The sequence below is a fragment of the Ranitomeya variabilis genome, chromosome 1, assembly GCF_051348905.1.
Source record: "Ranitomeya variabilis isolate aRanVar5 chromosome 1, aRanVar5.hap1, whole genome shotgun sequence".
Taxonomy (NCBI): domain Eukaryota; kingdom Metazoa; phylum Chordata; class Amphibia; order Anura; family Dendrobatidae; genus Ranitomeya; species Ranitomeya variabilis.
In genome coordinates this window covers 846,252,088-846,273,499 of record NC_135232.1, presented here as the reverse complement: position 1 = coordinate 846,273,499, position 21,412 = coordinate 846,252,088, and the positions used below count along the sequence as shown (strand labels likewise).

The following is a 21,412-nucleotide window of genomic DNA, read 5'->3' as shown; positions in this document are numbered from 1 at the left end:
CAGCACAATGAGGTGTCAGGTTACATCTCTTTTTTAACTCTATGCATAGGAAAATGGGAAAGAGCAGTGTTGAGCACTCAGCCCAGTGAAAAGCTATCAGACTTGTGCAGTTACAAGCAGGTGGAGCTGCAACATCAAGCAATTGATTTAGCTTTCTCCAAAGCTGAATTCACATACGTACAGCTCAGTACTGATGTTTATTGTCTTTCATAATGTTGATGCCACATGTGCTACAGAGAAAAGTAGAACTCACTGTGGTTCTGCTTGCTTTTTATGGGAAACATATGTTCCTGCTTAATATCACTGTACAATGCCAAAATCAAGCAAAGCATCGTGCATTCAGTTTGGACATATTCAAATGTATCTTTTCCTATCTAGAAGAAAAGCAACATTTTTATTTTTTAATAACAAATGAGTGAACTAAGCATGTAACTTAACTTAAAGCACAAGCTGAAATTTAAACAAAGTGATAGGATGAAATTTAAAAGACGCCTGAACAGGGACTTGAACCCTGGACCCTCAGATTAAAAGTCTGATGCTCTACCGACTGAGATACCCAGGCCCTCTCCAGAAAAACGTTTGTACATTTTTTAAGATTCTCTTCCTATTCATCGATCTGTACCCTAAGATATGCTGCTTTCTTTATGTCACTGTGCAAACTCAAAATCAAAGTCAACACTGTCTGCCAGCACAATGAGGTGTCAGGTTACATCTCTTTTTTAACTCTATGCATAGGAAAATGGGAAAGAGCAGTGTTGAGCACTCAGCCCAGTGAAAAGCTATCAGACTTGTGCTGTTACAAGCAGGTGGAGCTGCAACATCAAGCAATTGATTTAGCTTTCTCCAAAGCTGAATTCACATACGTACAGCTCAGTACTGATGTTTATTGTCTTTCATAATGTTGATGCCACATGTGCTACAGAGAAAAGTAGAACTCACTTTGGTTCTGCTTGCTTTTTATGGGAAACATATGTTCCTGCTTAATATCACTGTACAATGCCAAAATCAAGCAAAGCATCGTGCATTCAGTTTGGACATATTCAAATGTATCTTTTCCTATCTAGAAGAAAAGCAACATTTTTATTTTTTAATAACAAATGAGTGAACTAAGCATGTAACTTAACTTAAAGCACAAGCTGAAATTTAAACAATGTGATAGGATGAAATTTAAAAGACGCCTGAACAGGGACTTGAACCCTGGACCCTCAGATTAAAAGTCTGATGCTCTACCGACTGAGCTACCCAGGCCCTCTCCAGAAAAAAGTTTGTACATTTTTTAAGATTCTCTTCCTATTCATCGATCTGTACCCTAAGATATGCTGCTTTCTTTATGTCACTGTGCAAACTCAAAATCAAAGTCAACACTGCCAGCACAATGAGGTGTCAGGTTACATCTCTTTTTTAACTCTATGCATAGGAAAATGGGAAAGAGCAGTGTTGAGCACTCAGCCCAGTGAAAAGCTATCAGACTTGTGCAGTTACAAGCAGGTGGAGCTGCAACATCAAGCAATTGATTTAGCTTTCTCCAAAGCTGAATTCACATACGTACAGCTCAGTACTGATGTTTATTGTCTTTCATAATGTTGATGCCACATGTGCTACAGAGAAAAGTAGAACTCACTGTGGTTCTGCTTGCTTTTTATGGGAAACATATGTTCCTGCTTAATATCACTGTACAATGCCAAAATCAAGCAAAGCATCGTGCATTCAGTTTGGACATATTCAAATGTATCTTTTCCTATCTAGAAGAAAAGCAACATTTTTATTTTTTAATAACAAATGAGTGAACTAAGCATGTAACTTAACTTAAAGCACAAGCTGAAATTTAAACAAAGTGATAGGATGAAATTTAAAAGACGCCTGAACAGGGACTTGAACCCTGGACCCTCAGATTAAAAGTCTGATGCTCTACCGACTGAGCTATCCAGGCCCTCTCCAGAAAAAAGTTTGTACATTTTTTAAGATTCTCTTCCTATTCATCGATCTGTACCCTAAGATATGCTGCTTTCTTTATGTCACTGTGCAAACTCAAAATCAAAGTCAACACTGCCAGCACAATGAGGTGTCAGGTTACATCTCTTTTTTAACTCTATGCATAGGAAAATGGGAAAGAGCAGTGTTGAGCACTCAGCCCAGTGAAAAGCTATCAGACTTGTGCAGTTACAAGCAGGTGGAGCTGCAACATCAAGCAATTGATTTAGCTTTCTCCAAAGCTGAATTCACATACGTACAGCTCAGTACTGATGTTTATTGTCTTTCATAATGTTGATGCCACATGTGCTACAGAGAAAAGTAGAACTCACTTTGGTTCTGCTTGCTTTTTATGGGAAACATATGTTCCTGCTTAATATCACTGTACAATGCCAAAATCAAGCAAAGCATCGTGCATTCAGTTTGGACATATTCAAATGTATCTTTTCCTATCTAGAAGAAAAGCAACATTTTTATTTTTTTAATAACAAATGAGTGAACTAAGCATGTAACTTAACTTAAAGCACAAGCTGAAATTTAAACAAAGTGATAGGATGAAATTTAAAAGACGCCTGAACAGGGACTTGAACCCTGGACCCTCAGATTAAAAGTCTGATGCTCTACCGACTGAGCTACCCAGGCCCTCTCCAGAAAAAAGTTTGTACATTTTTTAAGATTCTCTTCCTATTCATCGATCTGTACCCTAAGATATGCTGCTTTCTTTATGTCACTGTGCAAACTCAAAATCAAAGTCAACACTGCCAGCACAATGAGGTGTCAGGTTACATCTCTTTTTTAACTCTATGCATAGGAAAATGGGAAAGAGCAGTGTTGAGCACTCAGCCCAGTGAAAAGCTATCAGACTTGTGCAGTTACAAGCAGGTGGAGCTGCAACATCAAGCAATTGATTTAGCTTTCTCCAAAGCTGAATTCACATACGTACAGCTCAGTACTGATGTTTATTGTCTTTCATAATGTTGATGCCACATGTGCTACAGAGAAAAGTAGAACTCACTGTGGTTCTGCTTGCTTTTTATGGGAAACATATGTTCCTGCTTAATATCACTGTACAATGCCAAAATCAAGCAAAGCATCGTGCATTCAGTTTGGACATATTCAAATGTATCTTTTCCTATCTAGAAGAAAAGCAACATTTTTATTTTTTAATAACAAATGAGTGAACTAAGCATGTAACTTAACTTAAAGCACAAGCTGAAATTTAAACAAAGTGATAGGATGAAATTTAAAAGACGCCTGAACAGGGACTTGAACCCTGGACCCTCAGATTAAAAGTCTGATGCTCTACCGACTGAGATACCCAGGCCCTCTCCAGAAAAAAGTTTGTACATTTTTTAAGATTCTCTTCCTATTCATCGATCTGTACCCTAAGATATGCTGCTTTCTTTATGTCACTGTGCAAACTCAAAATCAAAGTCAACACTGTCTGCCAGCACAATGAGGTGTCAGGTTACATCTCTTTTTTAACTCTATGCATAGGAAAATGGGAAAGAGCAGTGTTGAGCACTCAGCCCAGTGAAAAGCTATCAGACTTGTGCTGTTACAAGCAGGTGGAGCTGCAACATCAAGCAATTGATTTAGCTTTCTCCAAAGCTGAATTCACATACGTACAGCTCAGTACTGATGTTTATTGTCTTTCATAATGTTGATGCCACATGTGCTACAGAGAAAAGTAGAACTCACTTTGGTTCTGCTTGCTTTTTATGGGAAACATATGTTCCTGCTTAATATCACTGTACAATGCCAAAATCAAGCAAAGCATCGTGCATTCAGTTTGGACATATTCAAATGTATCTTTTCCTATCTAGAAGAAAAGCAACATTTTTATTTTTTAATAACAAATGAGTGAACTAAGCATGTAACTTAACTTAAAGCACAAGCTGAAATTTAAACAAAGTGATAGGATGAAATTTAAAAGACGCCTGAACAGGGACTTGAACCCTGGACCCTCAGATTAAAAGTCTGATGCTCTACCGACTGAGCTACCCAGGCCCTCTCCAGAAAAAAGTTTGTACATTTTTTCTCCTATTCATCGACCTGTACCCTAAGATATGCTGCTTTCTTTATGTCACTGTGCAAACTCAAAATCAAAGTCAACACTGTCTGCCAGCACAATGAGGTGTCAGGTTACATCTCTTTTTTAACTCTATGCATAGGAAAATGGGAAAGAGCAGTGTTGAGCACTCAGCCCAGTGAAAAGCTATCAGACTTGTGCAGTTACAAGCAGGTGGAGCTGCAACATCAAGCAATTGATTTAGCTTTCTCCAAAGCTGAATTCACATACGTACAGCTCAGTACTGATGTTTATTGTCTTTCATAATGTTGATGCCACATGTGCTACAGAGAAAAGTAGAACTCACTGTGGTTCTGCTTGCTTTTTATGGGAAACATATGTTCCTGCTTAATATCACTGTACAATGCCAAAATCAAGCAAAGCATCGTGCATTCAGTTTGGACATATTCAAATGTATCTTTTCCTATCTAGAAGAAAAGCAACATTTTTATTTTTTAATAACAAATGAGTGAACTAAGCATGTAACTTAACTTAAAGCACAAGCTGAAATTTAAACAAAGTGATAGGATGAAATTTAAAAGACGCCTGAACAGGGACTTGAACCCTGGACCCTCAGATTAAAAGTCTGATGCTCTACCGACTGAGCTACCCAGGCCCTCTCCAGAAAAAAGTTTGTACATATTTTAAGATTCTCTTCCTATTCATCGATCTGTACCCTAAGATATGCTGCTTTCTTTATGTCACTGTGCAAACTCAAAATCAAAGTCAACACTGCCAGCACAATGAGGTGTTAGGTTACATCTCTTTTTTAACTCTATGCATAGGAAAATGGGAAAGAGCAGTGTTGAGCACTCAGCCCAGTGAAAAGCTATCAGACTTGTGCAGTTACAAGCAGGTGGAGCTGCAACATCAAGCAATTGATTTAGCTTTCTCCAAAGCTGAATTCACATACGTACAGCTCAGTACTGATGTTTATTGTCTTTCATAATGTTGATGCCACATGTGCTACAGAGAAAAGTAGAACTCACTTTGGTTCTGCTTGCTTTTTATGGGAAACATATGTTCCTGCTTAATATCACTGTACAATGCCAAAATCAAGCAAAGCATCGTGCATTCAGTTTGGACATATTCAAATGTATCTTTTCCTATCTAGAAGAAAAGCAACATTTTTATTTTTTAATAACAAATGAGTGAACTAAGCATGTAACTTAACTTAAAGCACAAGCTGAAATTTAAACAAAGTGATAGGATGAAATTTAAAAGACGCCTGAACAGGGACTTGAACCCTGGACCCTCAGATTAAAAGTCTGATGCTCTACCGACTGAGCTACCCAGGCCCTCTCCAGAAAAAAGTTTGTACATTTTTTAAGATTCTCTTCCTATTCATCGATCTGTACCCTAAGATATGCTGCTTTCTTTATGTCACTGTGCAAACTCAAAATCAAAGTCAACACTGTCTGCCAGCACAATGAGGTGTCAGGTTACATCTCTTTTTTAACTCTATGCATAGGAAAATGGGAAAGAGCAGTGTTGAGCACTCAGCCCAGTGAAAAGCTATCAGACTTGTGCAGTTACAAGCAGGTGGAGCTGCAACATCAAGCAATTGATTTAGCTTTCTCCAAAGCTGAATTCACATACGTACAGCTCAGTACTGATGTTTATTGTCTTTCATAATGTTGATGCCACATGTGCTACAGAGAAAAGTAGAACTCACTTTGGTTCTGCTTGCTTTTTATGGGAAACATATGTTCCTGCTTAATATCACTGTACAATGCCAAAATCAAGCAAAGCATCGTGCATTCAGTTTGGACATATTCAAATGTATCTTTTCCTATCTAGAAGAAAAGCAACATTTTTATTTTTTAATAACAAATGAGTGAACTAAGCATGTAACTTAACTTAAAGCACAAGCTGAAATTTAAACAAAGTGATAGGATGAAATTTAAAAGACGCCTGAACAGGGACTTGAACCCTGGACCCTCAGATTAAAAGTCTGATGCTCTACCGACTGAGCTACCCAGGCCCTCTCCAGAAAAATGTTTGTACATTTTTTAAGATTCTCTTCCTATTCATCGATCTGTACCCTAAGATATGCTGCTTTCTTTATGTCACTGTGCAAACTCAAAATCAAAGTCAACACTGCCAGCACAATGAGGTGTCAGGTTACATCTCTTTTTTAACTCTATGCATAGGAAAATGGGAAAGAGCAGTGTTGAGCACTCAGCCCAGTGAAAAGCTATCAGACTTGTGCAGTTACAAGCAGGTGGAGCTGCAACATCAAGCAATTGATTTAGCTTTCTCCAAAGCTGAATTCACATACGTACAGCTCAGTACTGATGTTTATTGTCTTTCATAATGTTGATGCCACATGTGCTACAGAGAAAAGTAGAACTCACTGTGGTTCTGCTTGCTTTTTATGGGAAACATATGTTCCTGCTTAATATCACTGTACAATGCCAAAATCAAGCAAAGCATCGTGCATTCAGTTTGGACATATTCAAATGTATCTTTTCCTATCTAGAAGAAAAGCAACATTTTTATTTTTTAATAACAAATGAGTGAACTAAGCATGTAACTTAACTTAAAGCACAAGCTGAAATTTAAACAAAGTGATAGGATGAAATTTAAAAGACGCCTGAACAGGGACTTGAACCCTGGACCCTCAGATTAAAAGTCTGATGCTCTACCGACTGAGCTACCCAGGCCCTCTCCAGAAAAAAGTTTGTACATTTTTTAAGATTCTCTTCCTATTCATCGATCTGTACCCTAAGATATGCTGCTTTCTTTATGTCACTGTGCAAACTCAAAATCAAAGTCAACACTGCCAGCACAATGAGGTGTCAGGTTACATCTCTTTTTTAACTCTATGCATAGGAAAATGGGAAAGAGCAGTGTTGAGCACTCAGCCCAGTGAAAAGCTATCAGACTTGTGCAGTTACAAGCAGGTGGAGCTGCAACATCAAGCAATTGATTTAGCTTTCTCCAAAGCTGAATTCACATACGTACAGCTCAGTACTGATGTTTATTGTCTTTCATAATGTTGATGCCACATGTGCTACAGAGAAAAGTAGAACTCACTGTGGTTCTGCTTGCTTTTTATGGGAAACATATGTTCCTGCTTAATATCACTGTACAATGCCAAAATCAAGCAAAGCATCGTGCATTCAGTTTGGACATATTCAAATGTATCTTTTCCTATCTAGAAGAAAAGCAACATTTTTATTTTTTAATAACAAATGAGTGAACTAAGCATGTAACTTAACTTAAAGCACAAGCTGAAATTTAAACAAAGTGATAGGATGAAATTTAAAAGACGCCTGAACAGGGACTTGAACCCTGGACCCTCAGATTAAAAGTCTGATGCTCTACCGACTGAGATACCCAGGCCCTCTCCAGAAAAAAGTTTGTACATTTTTTAAGATTCTCTTCCTATTCATCGATCTGTACCCTAAGATATGCTGCTTTCTTTATGTCACTGTGCAAACTCAAAATCAAAGTCAACACTGTCTGCCAGCACAATGAGGTGTCAGGTTACATCTCTTTTTTAACTCTATGCATAGGAAAATGGGAAAGAGCAGTGTTGAGCACTCAGCCCAGTGAAAAGCTATCAGACTTGTGCTGTTACAAGCAGGTGGAGCTGCAACATCAAGCAATTGATTTAGCTTTCTCCAAAGCTGAATTCACATACGTACAGCTCAGTACTGATGTTTATTGTCTTTCATAATGTTGATGCCACATGTGCTACAGAGAAAAGTAGAACTCACTTTGGTTCTGCTTGCTTTTTATGGGAAACATATGTTCCTGCTTAATATCACTGTACAATGCCAAAATCAAGCAAAGCATCGTGCATTCAGTTTGGACATATTCAAATGTATCTTTTCCTATCTAGAAGAAAAGCAACATTTTTATTTTTTAATAACAAATGAGTGAACTAAGCATGTAACTTAACTTAAAGCACAAGCTGAAATTTAAACAAAGTGATAGGATGAAATTTAAAAGACGCCTGAACAGGGACTTGAACCCTGGACCCTCAGATTAAATGTCTGATGCTCTACCGACTGAGCTACCCAGGCCCTCTCCAGAAAAAAGTTTGTACATTTTTTTTCCTATTCATCGACCTGTACCCTAAGATATGCTGCTTTCTTTATGTCACTGTGCAAACTCAAAATCAAAGTCAACACTGTCTGCCAGCACAATGAGGTGTCAGGTTACATCTCTTTTTTAACTCTATGCATAGGAAAATGGGAAAGAGCAGTGTTGAGCACTCAGCCCAGTGAAAAGCTATCAGACTTGTGCAGTTACAAGCAGGTGGAGCTGCAACATCAAGCAATTGATTTAGCTTTCTCCAAAGCTGAATTCACATACGTACAGCTCAGTACTGATGTTTATTGTCTTTCATAATGTTGATGCCACATGTGCTACAGAGAAAAGTAGAACTCACTGTGGTTCTGCTTGCTTTTTATGGGAAACATATGTTCCTGCTTAATATCACTGTACAATGCCAAAATCAAGCAAAGCATCGTGCATTCAGTTTGGACATATTCAAATGTATCTTTTCCTATCTAGAAGAAAAGCAACATTTTTATTTTTTAATAACAAATGAGTGAACTAAGCATGTAACTTAACTTAAAGCACAAGCTGAAATTTAAACAAAGTGATAGGATGAAATTTAAAAGACGCCTGAACAGGGACTTGAACCCTGGACCCTCAGATTAAAAGTCTGATGCTCTACCGACTGAGATACCCAGGCCCTCTCCAGAAAAACGTATGTACATTTTTTAAGATTCTCTTCCTATTCATCGATCTGTACCCTAAGATATGCTGCTTTCTTTATGTCACTGTGCAAACTCAAAATCAAAGTCAACACTGTCTGCCAGCACAATGAGGTGTCAGGTTACATCTCTTTTTTAACTCTGTGCATAGGAAAATGGGAAAGAGCAGTGTTGAGCACTCAGCCCAGTGAAAAGCTATCAGACTTGTGCTGTTACAAGCAGGTGGAGCTGCAACATCAAGCAATTGATTTAGCTTTCTCCAAAGCTGAATTCACATACGTACAGCTCAGTACTGATGTTTATTGTCTTTCATAATGTTGATGCCACATGTGCTACAGAGAAAAGTAGAACTCACTTTGGTTCTGCTTGCTTTTTATGGGAAACATATGTTCCTGCTTAATATCACTGTACAATGCCAAAATCAAGCAAAGCATCGTGCATTCAGTTTGGACATATTCAAATGTATCTTTTCCTATCTAGAAGAAAAGCAACATTTTCATTTTTTAATAACAAATGAGTGAACTAAGCATGTAACTTAACTTAAAGCACAAGCTGAAATTTAAACAAAGTGATAGGATGAAATTTAAAAGACGCCTGAACAGGGACTTGAACCCTGGACCCTCAGATTAAAAGTCTGATGCTCTACCGACTGAGCTACCCAGGCCCTCTCCAGAAAAAAGTTTGTACATTTTTTAAGATTCTCTTCCTATTCATCGATCTGTACCCTAAGATATGCTGCTTTCTTTATGTCACTGTGCAAACTCAAAATCAAAGTCAACACTGCCAGCACAATGAGGTGTTAGGTTACATCTCTTTTTTAACTCTATGCATAGGAAAATGGGAAAGAGCAGTGTTGAGCACTCAGCCCAGTGAAAAGCTATCAGACTTGTGCAGTTACAAGCAGGTGGAGCTGCAACATCAAGCAATTGATTTAGCTTTCTCCAAAGCTGAATTCACATACGTACAGCTCAGTACTGATGTTTATTGTCTTTCATAATGTTGATGCCACATGTGCTACAGAGAAAAGTAGAACTCACTTTGGTTCTGCTTGCTTTTTATGGGAAACATATGTTCCTGCTTAATATCACTGTACAATGCCAAAATCAAGCAAAGCATCGTGCATTCAGTTTGGACATATTCAAATGTATCTTTTCCTATCTAGAAGAAAAGCAACATTTTTATTTTTTAATAACAAATGAGTGAACTAAGCATGTAACTTAACTTAAAGCACAAGCTGAAATTTAAACAAAGTGATAGGATGAAATTTAAAAGACGCCTGAACAGGGACTTGAACCCTGGACCCTCAGATTAAAAGTCTGATGCTCTACCGACTGAGCTACCCAGGCCCTCTCCAGAAAAAAGTTTGTACATTTTTTAAGATTCTCTTCCTATTCATCGATCTGTACCCTAAGATATGCTGCTTTCTTTATGTCACTGTGCAAACTCAAAATCAAAGTCAACACTGTCTGCCAGCACAATGAGGTGTCAGGTTACATCTCTTTTTTAACTCTATGCATAGGAAAATGGGAACGAGCAGTGTTGAGCACTCAGCCCAGTGAAAAGCTATCAGACTTGTGCAGTTACAAGCAGGTGGAGCTGCAACATCAAGCAATTGATTTAGCTTTCTCCAAAGCTGAATTCACATACGTACAGCTCAGTACTGATGTTTATTGTCTTTCATAATGTTGATGCCACATGTGCTACAGAGAAAAGTAGAACTCACTTTGGTTCTGCTTGCTTTTTATGGGAAACATATGTTCCTGCTTAATATCACTGTACAATGCCAAAATCAAGCAAAGCATCGTGCATTCAGTTTGGACATATTCAAATGTATCTTTTCCTATCTAGAAGAAAAGCAACATTTTTATTTTTTAATAACAAATGAGTGAACTAAGCATGTAACTTAACTTAAAGCACAAGCTGAAATTTAAACAAAGTGATAGGATGAAATTTAAAAGACACCTGAACAGGGACTTGAACCCTGGACCCTCAGATTAAAAGTCTGATGCTCTACCGACTGAGCTACCCAGGCCCTCTGCAGAAAAAAGTTTGTACATTTTTTAAGATTCTCTTCCTATTCATCGATCTGTACCCTAAGATATGCTGCTTTCTTTATGTCACTGTGCAAACTCAAAATCAAAGTCAACACTGCCAGCACAATGAGGTGTCAGGTTACATCTCTTTTTTAACTCTATGCATAGGAAAATGGGAACGAGCAGTGTTGAGCACTCAGCCCAGTGAAAAGCTATCAGACTTGTGCAGTTACAAGCAGGTGGAGCTGCAACATCAAGCAATTGATTTAGCTTTCTCCAAAGCTGAATTCACATACGTACAGCTCAGTACTGATGTTTATTGTCTTTCATAATGTTGATGCCACATGTGCTACAGAGAAAAGTAGAACTCACTTTGGTTCTGCTTGCTTTTTATGGGAAACATATGTTCCTGCTTAATATCACTGTACAATGCCAAAATCAAGCAAAGCATCGTGCATTCAGTTTGGACATATTCAAATGTATCTTTTCCTATCTAGAAGAAAAGCAACATTTTTATTTTTTAATAACAAATGAGTGAACTAAGCATGTAACTTAACTTAAAGCACAAGCTGAAATTTAAACAAAGTGATAGGATGAAATTTAAAAGACGCCTGAACAGGGACTTGAACCCTGGACCCTCAGATTAAAAGTCTGATGCTCTACCGACTGAGCTACCCAGGCCCTCTCCAGAAAAAAGTTTGTACATTTTTTAAGATTCTCTTCCTATTCATCGATCTGTACCCTAAGATATGCTGCTTTCTTTATGTCACTGTGCAAACTCAAAATCAAAGTCAACACTGTCTGCCAGCACAATGAGGTGTCAGGTTACATCTCTTTTTTAACTCTATGCATAGGAAAATGGGAAAGAGCAGTGTTGAGCACTCAGCCCAGTGAAAAGCTATCAGACTTGTGCAGTTACAAGCAGGTGGAGCTGCAACATCAAGCAATTGATTTAGCTTTCTCCAAAGCTGAATTCACATACGTACAGCTCAGTACTGATGTTTATTGTCTTTCATAATGTTGATGCCACATGTGCTACAGAGAAAAGTAGAACTCACTTTGGTTCTGCTTGCTTTTTATGGGAAACGTATGTTCCTGCTTAATATCACTGTACAATGCCAAAATCAAGCAAAGCATCGTGCATTCAGTTTGGACATATTCAAATGTATCTTTTCCTATCTAGAAGAAAAGCAACATTTTTATTTTTTAATAACAAATGAGTGAACTAAGCATGTAACTTAACTTAAAGCACAAGCTGAAATTTAAACAAAGTGATAGGATGAAATTTAAAAGACGCCTGAACAGGGACTTGAACCCTGGACCCTCAGATTAAAAGTCTGATGCTCTACCGACTGAGCTACCCAGGCCTTCTCCAGAAAAAAGTTTGTACATTTTTTAAGATTCTCTTCCTATTCATCGATCTGTACCCTAAGATATGCTGCTTTCTTTATGTCACTGTGCAAACTCAAAATCAAAGTCAACACTGCCAGCACAATGAGGTGTCAGGTTACATCTCTTTTTTAACTCTATGCATAGGAAAATGGGAAAGAGCAGTGTTGAGCACTCAGCCCAGTGAAAAGCTATCAGACTTGTGCAGTTACAAGCAGGTGGAGCTGCAACATCAAGCAATTGATTTAGCTTTCTCCAAAGCTGAATTCACATACGTACAGCTCAGTACTGATGTTTATTGTCTTTCATAATGTTGATGCCACATGTGCTACAGAGAAAAGTAGAACTCACTTTGGTTCTGCTTGCTTTTTATGGGAAACATATGTTCCTGCTTAATATCACTGTACAATGCCAAAATCAAGCAAAGCATCGTGCATTCAGTTTGGACATATTCAAATGTATCTTTTCCTATCTAGAAGAAAAGCAACATTTTTATTTTTTAATAACAAATGAGTGAACTAAGCATGTAACTTAACTTAAAGCACAAGCTGAAATTTAAACAAAGTGATAGGATGAAATTTAAAAGACGCCTGAACAGGGACTTGAACCCTGGACCCTCAGATTAAAAGTCTGATGCTCTACCGACTGAGCTACCCAGGCCCTCTCCAGAAAAAAGTTTGTACATTTTTTAAGATTCTCTTCCTATTCATCGATCTGTACCCTAAGATATGCTGCTTTCTTTATGTCACTGTGCAAACTCAAAATCAAAGTCAACACTGCCAGCACAATGAGGTGTCAGGTTACATCTCTTTTTTAACTCTATGCATAGGAAAATGGGAAAGAGCAGTGTTGAGCACTCAGCCCAGTGAAAAGCTATCAGACTTGTGCAGTTACAAGCAGGTGGAGCTGCAACATCAAGCAATTGATTTAGCTTTCTCCAAAGCTGAATTCACATACGTACAGCTCAGTACTGATGTTTATTGTCTTTCATAATGTTGATGCCACATGTGCTACAGAGAAAAGTAGAACTCACTTTGGTTCTGCTTGCTTTTTATGGGAAACATATGTTCCTGCTTAATATCACTGTACAATGCCAAAATCAAGCAAAGCATCGTGCATTCAGTTTGGACATATTCAAATGTATCTTTTCCTATCTAGAAGAAAAGCAACATTTTTATTTTTTAATAACAAATGAGTGAACTAAGCATGTAACTTAACTTAAAGCACAAGCTGAAATTTAAACAAAGTGATAGGATGAAATTTAAAAGACGCCTGAACAGGGACTTGAACCCTGGACCCTCAGATTAAAAGTCTGATGCTCTACCGACTGAGCTACCCAGGCCCTCTCCAGAAAAAAGTTTGTACATTTTTTAAGATTCTCTTCCTATTCATCGACCTGTACCCTAAGATATGCTGCTTTCTTTATGTCACTGTGCAAACTCAAAATCAAAGTCAACACTGTCTGCCAGCACAATGAGGTGTCAGGTTACATCTCTTTTTTAACTCTATGCATAGGAAAATGGGAAAGAGCAGTGTTGAGCACTCAGCCCAGTGAAAAGCTATCAGACTTGTGCAGTTACAAGCAGGTGGAGCTGCAACATCAAGCAATTGATTTAGCTTTCTCCAAAGCTGAATTCACATACGTACAGCTCAGTACTGATGTTTATTGTCTTTCATAATGTTGATGCCACATGTGCTACAGAGAAAAGTAGAACTCACTTTGGTTCTGCTTGCTTTTTATGGGAAACATATGTTCCTGCTTAATATCACTGTACAATGCCAAAATCAAGCAAAGCATCGTGCATTCAGTTTGGACATATTCAAATGTATCTTTTCCTATCTAGAAGAAAAGCAACATTTTTATTTTTTAATAACAAATGAGTGAACTAAGCATGTTACTTAACTTAAAGTACAAGCTGAAATTTAAACAAAGTGATAGGATGAAATTTAAAAAACGCCTGAAAAGGGACTTGAACCCTGGACTCTCAGATTAAAAGTCTGATGCTCTACCGACTGAGATACCCAGGCCCTCTCCAGAAAAAAGTTTGTACATTTTTTAAGATTCTCTTCCTATTCATCGACCTGTACCCTAAGATATGCTGCTTTCTTTATGTCACTGTGCAAACTCAAAATCAAAGTCAACACTGTCTGCCAGCACAATGAGGTGTCAGGTTACATCTCTTTTTTAACTCTATGCATAGGAAAATGGGAAAGAGCAGTGTTGAGCACTCAGCCCAGTGAAAAGCTATCAGACTTGTGCAGTTACAAGCAGGTGGAGCTGCAACATCAAGCAATTGATTTAGCTTTCTCCAAAGCTGAATTCACATACGTACAGCTCAGTACTGATGTTTATTGTCTTTCATAATGTTGATGCCACATGTGCTACAGAGAAAAGTAGAACTCACTTTGGTTCTGCTTGCTTTTTATGGGAAACATATGTTCCTGCTTAATATCACTGTACAATGCAAAAATCAAGCAAAGCATCGTGCATTCAGTTTGGACATAATCAAATGTATCTTTTCCTATCTAGAACAAAAGCCACAATTTTTTTTTTTAATAACAAATGAGTGAACTAAGCATGTAACTTAACTTAAAGCACAAGCTGAAATTTAAACAAAGTGATAGGATGAAATTTAAAAGACGCCTGAACAGGGACTTGAACCCTGGACCCTCAGATTAAAAGTCTGATGCTCTACCGACTGAGCTACCCAGGCCCTCTGCAGAAAAGAGTTTGTACATTTTTTAAGATTCTCTTCCTATTCATCGATCTGTACCCTAAGATATGCTGCTTTCTTTATGTCACTGTGCAAACTCAAAATCAAAGTCAACACTGCCAGCACAATGAGGTGTCAGGTTACATCTCTTTTTTAACTCTATGCATAGGAAAATGGGAACGAGCAGTGTTGAGCACTCAGCCCAGTGAAAAGCTATCAGACTTGTGCAGTTACAAGCAGGTGGAGCTGCAACATCAAGCAATTGATTTAGCTTTCTCCAAAGCTGAATTCACATACGTACAGCTCAGTACTGATGTTTATTGTCTTTCATAATGTTGATGCCACATGTGCTACAGAGAAAAGTAGAACTCACTTTGGTTCTGCTTGCTTTTTATGGGAAACATATGTTCCTGCTTAATATCACTGTACAATGCCAAAATCAAGCAAAGCATCGTGCATTCAGTTTGGACATATTCAAATGTATCTTTTCCTATCTAGAAGAAAAGCAACATTTTTATTTTTTAATAACAAATGAGTGAACTAAGCATGTAACTTAACTTAAAGCACAAGCTGAAATTTAAACAAAGTGATAGGATGAAATTTAAAAGACGCCTGAACAGGGACTTGAACCCTGGACCCTCAGATTAAAAGTCTGATGCTCTACCGACTGAGCTACCCAGGCCCTCTCCAGAAAAAAGTTTGTACATTTTTTAAGATTCTCTTCCTATTCATCGATCTGTACCCTAAGATATGCTGCTTTCTTTATGTCACTGTGCAAACTCAAAATCAAAGTCAACACTGTCTGCCAGCACAATGAGGTGTCAGGTTACATCTCTTTTTTAACTCTATGCATAGGAAAATGGGAAAGAGCAGTGTTGAGCACTCAGCCCAGTGAAAAGCTATCAGACTTGTGCAGTTACAAGCAGGTGGAGCTGCAACATCAAGCAATTGATTTAGCTTTCTCCAAAGCTGAATTCACATACGTACAGCTCAGTACTGATGTTTATTGTCTTTCATAATGTTGATGCCACATGTGCTACAGAGAAAAGTAGAACTCACTTTGGTTCTGCTTGCTTTTTATGGGAAACATATGTTCCTGCTTAATATCACTGTACAATGCCAAAATCAAGCAAAGCATCGTGCATTCAGTTTGGACATATTCAAATGTATCTTTTCCTATCTAGAAGAAAAGCAACATTTTTATTTTTTAATAACAAATGAGTGAACTAAGCATGTAACTTAACTTAAAGCACAAGCTGAAATTTAAACAAAGTGATAGGATGAAATTTAAAAGACGCCTGAACAGGGACTTGAACCCTGGACCCTCAGATTAAAAGTCTGATGCTCTACCGACTGAGCTACCCAGGCCCTCTCCAGAAAAAAGTTTGTACATTTTTTAAGATTCTCTTCCTATTCATCGATCTGTACCCTAAGATATGCTGCTTTCTTTATGTCACTGTGCAAACTCAAAATCAAAGTCAACACTGTCTGCCAGCACAATGAGGTGTCAGGTTACATCTCTTTTTTAACTCTATGCATAGGAAAATGGGAAAGAGCAGTGTTGAGCACTCAGCCCAGTGAAAAGCTATCAGACTTGTGCAGTTACAAGCAGGTGGAGCTGCAACATCAAGCAATTGATTTAGCTTTCTCCAAAGCTGAATTCACATACGTACAGCTCAGTACTGATGTTTATTGTCTTTCATAATGTTGATGCCACATGTGCTACAGAGAAAAGTAGAACTCACTTTGGTTCTGCTTGCTTTTTATGGGAAACATATGTTCCTGCTTAATATCACTGTACAATGCCAAAATCAAGCAAAGCATCGTGCATTCAGTTTGGACATATTCAAATGTATCTTTTCCTATCTAGAAGAAAAGCAACATTTTTATTTTTTAATAACAAATGAGTGAACTAAGCATGTAACTTAACTTAAAGCACAAGCTGAAATTTAAACAAAGTGATAGGATGAAATTTAAAAGACGCCTGAACAGGGACTTGAACCCTGGACCCTCAGATTAAAAGTCTGATGCTCTACCGACTGAGCTACCCAGGCCCTCTCCAGAAAAAAGTTTGTACATTTTTTAAGATTCTCTTCCTATTCATCGATCTGTACCCTAAGATATGCTGCTTTCTTTATGTCACTGTGCAAACTCAAAATCAAATTCAACACTGTCTGCCAGCACAATGAGGTGTCAGGTTACATCTCTTTTTTAACTCTATGCATAGGAAAATGGGAAAGAGCAGTGTTGAGCACTCAGCCCAGTGAAAAGCTATCAGACTTGTGCAGTTACAAGCAGGTGGAGCTGCAACATCAAGCAATTGATTTAGCTTTCTCCAAAGCTGAATTCACATACGTACAGCTCAGTACTGATGTTTATTGTCTTTCATAATGTTGATGCCACATGTGCTACAGAGAAAAGTAGAACTCACTTTGGTTCTGCTTGCTTTTTATGGGAAACATATGTTCCTGCTTAATATCACTGTACAATGCCAAAATCAAGCAAAGCATCGTGCATTCAGTTTGGACATATTCAAATGTATCTTTTCCTATCTAGAAGAAAAGCAACATTTTTATTTTTTAATAACAAATGAGTGAACTAAGCATGTAACTTAACTTAAAGCACAAGCTGAAATTTAAACAAAGTGATAGGATGAAATTTTAAAGACGCCTGAACAGGGACTTGAACCCTGGACCCTCAGATTAAAAGTCTGATGCTCTACCGACTGAGCTACCCAGGCCCTCTCCAGAAAAAAGTTTGTACATTTTTTAAGATTCTCTTCCTATTCATCGATCTGTACCCTAAGATATGCTGCTTTCTTTATGTCACTGTGCAAACTCAAAATCAAAGTCAACACTGCCAGCACAATGAGGTGTCAGGTTACATCTCTTTTTTAACTCTATGCATAGGAAAATGGGAAAGAGCAGTGTTGAGCACTCAGCCCAGTGAAAAGCTATCAGACTTGTGCAGTTACAAGCAGGTGGAGCTGCAACATCAAGCAATTGATTTAGCTTTCTCCAAAGCTGAATTCACATACGTACAGCTCAGTACTGATGTTTATTGTCTTTCATAATGTTGATGCCACATGTGCTACAGAGAAAAGTAGAACTCACTTTGGTTCTGCTTGCTTTTTATGGGAAACATATGTTCCTGCTTAATATCACTGTACAATGCCAAAATCAAGCAAAGCATCGTGCATTCAGTTTGGACATATTCAAATGTATCTTTTCCTATCTAGAAGAAAAGCAACATTTTTATTTTTTAATAACAAATGAGTGAACTAAGCATGTAACTTAACTTAAAGCACAAGCTGAAATTTAAACAAAGTGATAGGATGAAATTTAAAAGACGCCTGAACAGGGACTTGAACCCTGGACCCTCAGATTAAAAGTCTGATGCTCTACCGACTGAGCTACCCAGGCCCTCTCCAGAAAAAAGTTTGTACATTTTTTAAGATTCTCTTCCTATTCATCGATCTGTACCCTAAGATATGCTGCTTTCTTTATGTCACTGTGCAAACTCAAAATCAAAGTCAACACTGCCAGCACAATGAGGTGTCAGGTTACATCTCTTTTTTAACTCTATGCATAGGAAAATGGGAACGAGCAGTGTTGAGCACTCAGCCCAGTGAAAAGCTATCAGACTTGTGCAGTTACAAGCAGGTGGAGCTGCAACATCAAGCAATTGATTTAGCTTTCTCCAAAGCTGAATTCACATACGTACAGCTCAGTACTGATGTTTATTGTCTTTCATAATGTTGATGCCACATGTGCTACAGAGAAAAGTAGAACTCACTTTGGTTCTGCTTGCTTTTTATGGGAAACATATGTTCCTGCTTAATATCACTGTACAATGCCAAAATCAAGCAAAGCATCGTGCATTCAGTTTGGACATATTCAAATGTATCTTTTCCTATCTAGAAGAAAAGCAACATTTTTATTTTTTAATAACAAATGAGTGAACTAAGCATGTAACTTAACTTAAAGCACAAGCTGAAATTTAAACAAAGTGATAGGATGAAATTTAAAAGACGCCTGAACAGGGACTTGAACCCTGGACCCTCAGATTAAAAGTCTGATGCTCTACCGACTGAGCTACCCAGGCCCTCTCCAGAAAAAAGTTTGTACATTTTTTAAGATTCTCTTCCTATTCGTCGATCTGTACCCTAAGATATGCTGCTTTCTTTATGTCACTGTGCAAACTCAAAATCAAAGTCAACACTGCCAGCACAATGAGGTGTCAGGTTACATCTCTTTTTTAACTCTATGCATAGGAAAATGGGAAAGAGCAGTGTTGAGCACTCAGCCCAGTGAAAAGCTATCAGACTTGTGCAGTTACAAGCAGGTGGAGCTGCAACATCAAGCAATTGATTTAGCTTTCTCCAAAGCTGAATTCACATACGTACAGCTCAGTACTGATGTTTATTGTCTTTCATAATGTTGATGCCACATGTGCTACAGAGAAAAGTAGAACTCACTTTGGTTCTGCTTGCTTTTTATGGGAAACATATGTTCCTGCTTAATATCACTGTACAATGCAAAAATCAAGCAAAGCATCGTGCATTCAGTTTGGACATAATCAAATGTATCTTTTCCTATCTAGAACAAAAGCCACAATTTTTTTTTTTAATAACAAATGAGTGAACTAAGCATGTAACTTAACTTAAAGCACAAGCTGAAATTTAAACAAAGTGATAGGATGAAATTTGAAAGACGCCTGAACAGGGACTTGAACCCTGGACCCTCAGATTAAAAGTCTGATGCTCTACCGACTGAGCTACCCAGGCCCTCTCCAGAAAAAAGTTTGTACATTTTTTAAGATTCTCTTCCTATTCATCGACCTGTACCCTAAGATATGCTGCTTTCTTTATGTCACTGTGCAAACTCAAAATCAAAGTCAACACTGTCTGCCAGCACAATGAGGTGTCAGGTTACATCTCTTTTTTAACTCTATGCATAGGAAAATGGGAAAGAGCAGTGTTGAGCACTCAGCCCAGTGAAAAGCTATCAGACTTGTGCAGTTACAAGCAGGTGGAGCTGCAACATCAAGCAATTGATTTAGCTTTCTCCAAAGCTGAATTCACATACGTACAGCTCAGTACTGATGTTTATTGTCTTTCATAATGTTGATGCCACATGTGCTACAGAGAAAAGTAGAACTCACTTTGGTTCTGCTTGCTTTTTATGGGAAACACATGTTCCTGCTTAATATCACTGTACAATGCCAAAATCAAGCAAAGCATCGTGCATTCAGTTTGGACATATTCAAATGTATCTTTTCCTATCTAGAAGAAAAGCAACATTTTTATTTTTTAATAACAAATGAGTGAACTAAGCATGTAACTTAACTTAAAGCACAAGCTGAAATTTAAACAAAGTGATAGGATGAAATTTAAAAGACGCCTGAACAGGGACTTGAACCCTGGACCCTCAGATTAAAAGTCTGATGCTCTACCGACTGAGCTACCCAGGCCCTCTCCAGAAAAAAGTTTGTACATTTTTTAAGATTCTCTTCCTATTCATCGATCTGTACCCTAAGATATGCTGCTTTCTTTATGTCACTGTGCAAACTCAAAATCAAAGTCAACACTGCCAGCACAATGAGGTGTCAGGTTACATCTCTTTTTTAACTCTATGCATAGGAAAATGGGAAAGAGCAGTGTTGAGCACTCAGCCCAGTGAAAAGCTATCAGACTTGTGCAGTTACAAGCAGGTGGAGCTGCAACATCAAGCAATTGATTTAGCTTTCTCCAAAGCTGAATTCACATACGTACAGCTCAGTACTGATGTTTATTGTCTTTCATAATGTTGATGCCACATGTGCTACAGAGAAAAGTAGAACTCACTTTGGTTCTGCTTGCTTTTTATGGGAAACATATGTTCCTGCTTAATATCACTGTACAATGCCAAAATCAAGCAAAGCATCGTGCATTCAGTTTGGACATATTCAAATGTATCTTTTCCTATCTAGAAGAAAAGCAACATTTTTATTTTTTAATAACAAATGAGTGAACTAAGCATGTAACTTAACTTAAAGCACAAGCTGAAATTTAAACAAAGTGATAGGATGAAATTTAAAAGACGCCTGAACAGGGACTTGAACCCTGGACCCTCAGATTAAAAGTCTGATGCTCTACCGACTGAGCTACCCAGGCCCTCTCCAGAAAAAAGTTTGTACATTTTTTAAGATTCTCTTCCTATTCATCGACCTGTACCCTAAGATATGCTGCTTTCTTTATGTCACTGTGCAAACTCAAAATCAAAGTCAACACTGTCTGCCAGCACAATGAGGTGTCAGGTTACATCTCTTTTTTAACTCTATGCATAGGAAAATGGGAAAGAGCAGTGTTGAGCACTCAGCCCAGTGAAAAGCTATCAGACTTGTGCAGTTACAAGCAGGTGGAGCTGCAACATCAAGCAATTGATTTAGCTTTCTCCAAAGCTGAATTCACATACGTACAGCTCAGTACTGATGTTTATTGTCTTTCATAATGTTGATGCC

General features: G+C 38.0%; 24 non-coding genes across 24 annotated transcripts; all 24 read right to left on the bottom strand.

Moving 5' to 3' along the window:
- Window positions 1-1,175: 1,175 nt before the first annotated feature.
- On the bottom strand, window positions 1,176-1,248 carry TRNAK-UUU (transfer RNA lysine (anticodon UUU)). The gene has a single exon. It is a non-coding gene; the product is annotated as a tRNA-Lys (tRNA).
- Window positions 1,249-1,857: 609 nt separating this feature from the next.
- On the bottom strand, window positions 1,858-1,930 carry TRNAK-UUU (transfer RNA lysine (anticodon UUU)). Its single transcript has one exon. It is a non-coding gene; the product is annotated as a tRNA-Lys (tRNA).
- Window positions 1,931-2,540: 610 nt separating this feature from the next.
- TRNAK-UUU (transfer RNA lysine (anticodon UUU)) lies at window positions 2,541-2,613 on the bottom strand. The gene has a single exon. It is a non-coding gene; the product is annotated as a tRNA-Lys (tRNA).
- Window positions 2,614-3,908: 1,295 nt separating this feature from the next.
- On the bottom strand, window positions 3,909-3,981 carry TRNAK-UUU (transfer RNA lysine (anticodon UUU)). The gene has a single exon. It is a non-coding gene; the product is annotated as a tRNA-Lys (tRNA).
- A 604-nt stretch (window positions 3,982-4,585) lies between these two features.
- On the bottom strand, window positions 4,586-4,658 carry TRNAK-UUU (transfer RNA lysine (anticodon UUU)). Its single transcript has one exon. It is a non-coding gene; the product is annotated as a tRNA-Lys (tRNA).
- A 609-nt stretch (window positions 4,659-5,267) lies between these two features.
- Window positions 5,268-5,340, bottom strand: TRNAK-UUU (transfer RNA lysine (anticodon UUU)). The gene has a single exon. It is a non-coding gene; the product is annotated as a tRNA-Lys (tRNA).
- Window positions 5,341-5,953: 613 nt separating this feature from the next.
- TRNAK-UUU (transfer RNA lysine (anticodon UUU)) lies at window positions 5,954-6,026 on the bottom strand. The gene has a single exon. It is a non-coding gene; the product is annotated as a tRNA-Lys (tRNA).
- A 609-nt stretch (window positions 6,027-6,635) lies between these two features.
- TRNAK-UUU (transfer RNA lysine (anticodon UUU)) lies at window positions 6,636-6,708 on the bottom strand. Its single transcript has one exon. It is a non-coding gene; the product is annotated as a tRNA-Lys (tRNA).
- Window positions 6,709-9,366: 2,658 nt separating this feature from the next.
- TRNAK-UUU (transfer RNA lysine (anticodon UUU)) lies at window positions 9,367-9,439 on the bottom strand. Its single transcript has one exon. It is a non-coding gene; the product is annotated as a tRNA-Lys (tRNA).
- Window positions 9,440-10,048: 609 nt separating this feature from the next.
- On the bottom strand, window positions 10,049-10,121 carry TRNAK-UUU (transfer RNA lysine (anticodon UUU)). The gene has a single exon. It is a non-coding gene; the product is annotated as a tRNA-Lys (tRNA).
- A 1,295-nt stretch (window positions 10,122-11,416) lies between these two features.
- On the bottom strand, window positions 11,417-11,489 carry TRNAK-UUU (transfer RNA lysine (anticodon UUU)). The gene has a single exon. It is a non-coding gene; the product is annotated as a tRNA-Lys (tRNA).
- Window positions 11,490-12,102: 613 nt separating this feature from the next.
- TRNAK-UUU (transfer RNA lysine (anticodon UUU)) lies at window positions 12,103-12,175 on the bottom strand. Its single transcript has one exon. It is a non-coding gene; the product is annotated as a tRNA-Lys (tRNA).
- Window positions 12,176-12,784: 609 nt separating this feature from the next.
- Window positions 12,785-12,857, bottom strand: TRNAK-UUU (transfer RNA lysine (anticodon UUU)). The gene has a single exon. It is a non-coding gene; the product is annotated as a tRNA-Lys (tRNA).
- Window positions 12,858-13,466: 609 nt separating this feature from the next.
- On the bottom strand, window positions 13,467-13,539 carry TRNAK-UUU (transfer RNA lysine (anticodon UUU)). Its single transcript has one exon. It is a non-coding gene; the product is annotated as a tRNA-Lys (tRNA).
- A 1,299-nt stretch (window positions 13,540-14,838) lies between these two features.
- On the bottom strand, window positions 14,839-14,911 carry TRNAK-UUU (transfer RNA lysine (anticodon UUU)). Its single transcript has one exon. It is a non-coding gene; the product is annotated as a tRNA-Lys (tRNA).
- A 609-nt stretch (window positions 14,912-15,520) lies between these two features.
- TRNAK-UUU (transfer RNA lysine (anticodon UUU)) lies at window positions 15,521-15,593 on the bottom strand. Its single transcript has one exon. It is a non-coding gene; the product is annotated as a tRNA-Lys (tRNA).
- Window positions 15,594-16,206: 613 nt separating this feature from the next.
- Window positions 16,207-16,279, bottom strand: TRNAK-UUU (transfer RNA lysine (anticodon UUU)). The gene has a single exon. It is a non-coding gene; the product is annotated as a tRNA-Lys (tRNA).
- Window positions 16,280-16,892: 613 nt separating this feature from the next.
- TRNAK-UUU (transfer RNA lysine (anticodon UUU)) lies at window positions 16,893-16,965 on the bottom strand. Its single transcript has one exon. It is a non-coding gene; the product is annotated as a tRNA-Lys (tRNA).
- A 613-nt stretch (window positions 16,966-17,578) lies between these two features.
- On the bottom strand, window positions 17,579-17,651 carry TRNAK-UUU (transfer RNA lysine (anticodon UUU)). The gene has a single exon. It is a non-coding gene; the product is annotated as a tRNA-Lys (tRNA).
- Window positions 17,652-18,260: 609 nt separating this feature from the next.
- On the bottom strand, window positions 18,261-18,333 carry TRNAK-UUU (transfer RNA lysine (anticodon UUU)). Its single transcript has one exon. It is a non-coding gene; the product is annotated as a tRNA-Lys (tRNA).
- Window positions 18,334-18,942: 609 nt separating this feature from the next.
- On the bottom strand, window positions 18,943-19,015 carry TRNAK-UUU (transfer RNA lysine (anticodon UUU)). Its single transcript has one exon. It is a non-coding gene; the product is annotated as a tRNA-Lys (tRNA).
- Window positions 19,016-19,624: 609 nt separating this feature from the next.
- On the bottom strand, window positions 19,625-19,697 carry TRNAK-UUU (transfer RNA lysine (anticodon UUU)). The gene has a single exon. It is a non-coding gene; the product is annotated as a tRNA-Lys (tRNA).
- A 613-nt stretch (window positions 19,698-20,310) lies between these two features.
- TRNAK-UUU (transfer RNA lysine (anticodon UUU)) lies at window positions 20,311-20,383 on the bottom strand. Its single transcript has one exon. It is a non-coding gene; the product is annotated as a tRNA-Lys (tRNA).
- A 609-nt stretch (window positions 20,384-20,992) lies between these two features.
- Window positions 20,993-21,065, bottom strand: TRNAK-UUU (transfer RNA lysine (anticodon UUU)). Its single transcript has one exon. It is a non-coding gene; the product is annotated as a tRNA-Lys (tRNA).
- Between the last annotated feature and the right edge of the window lie 347 nt (window positions 21,066-21,412).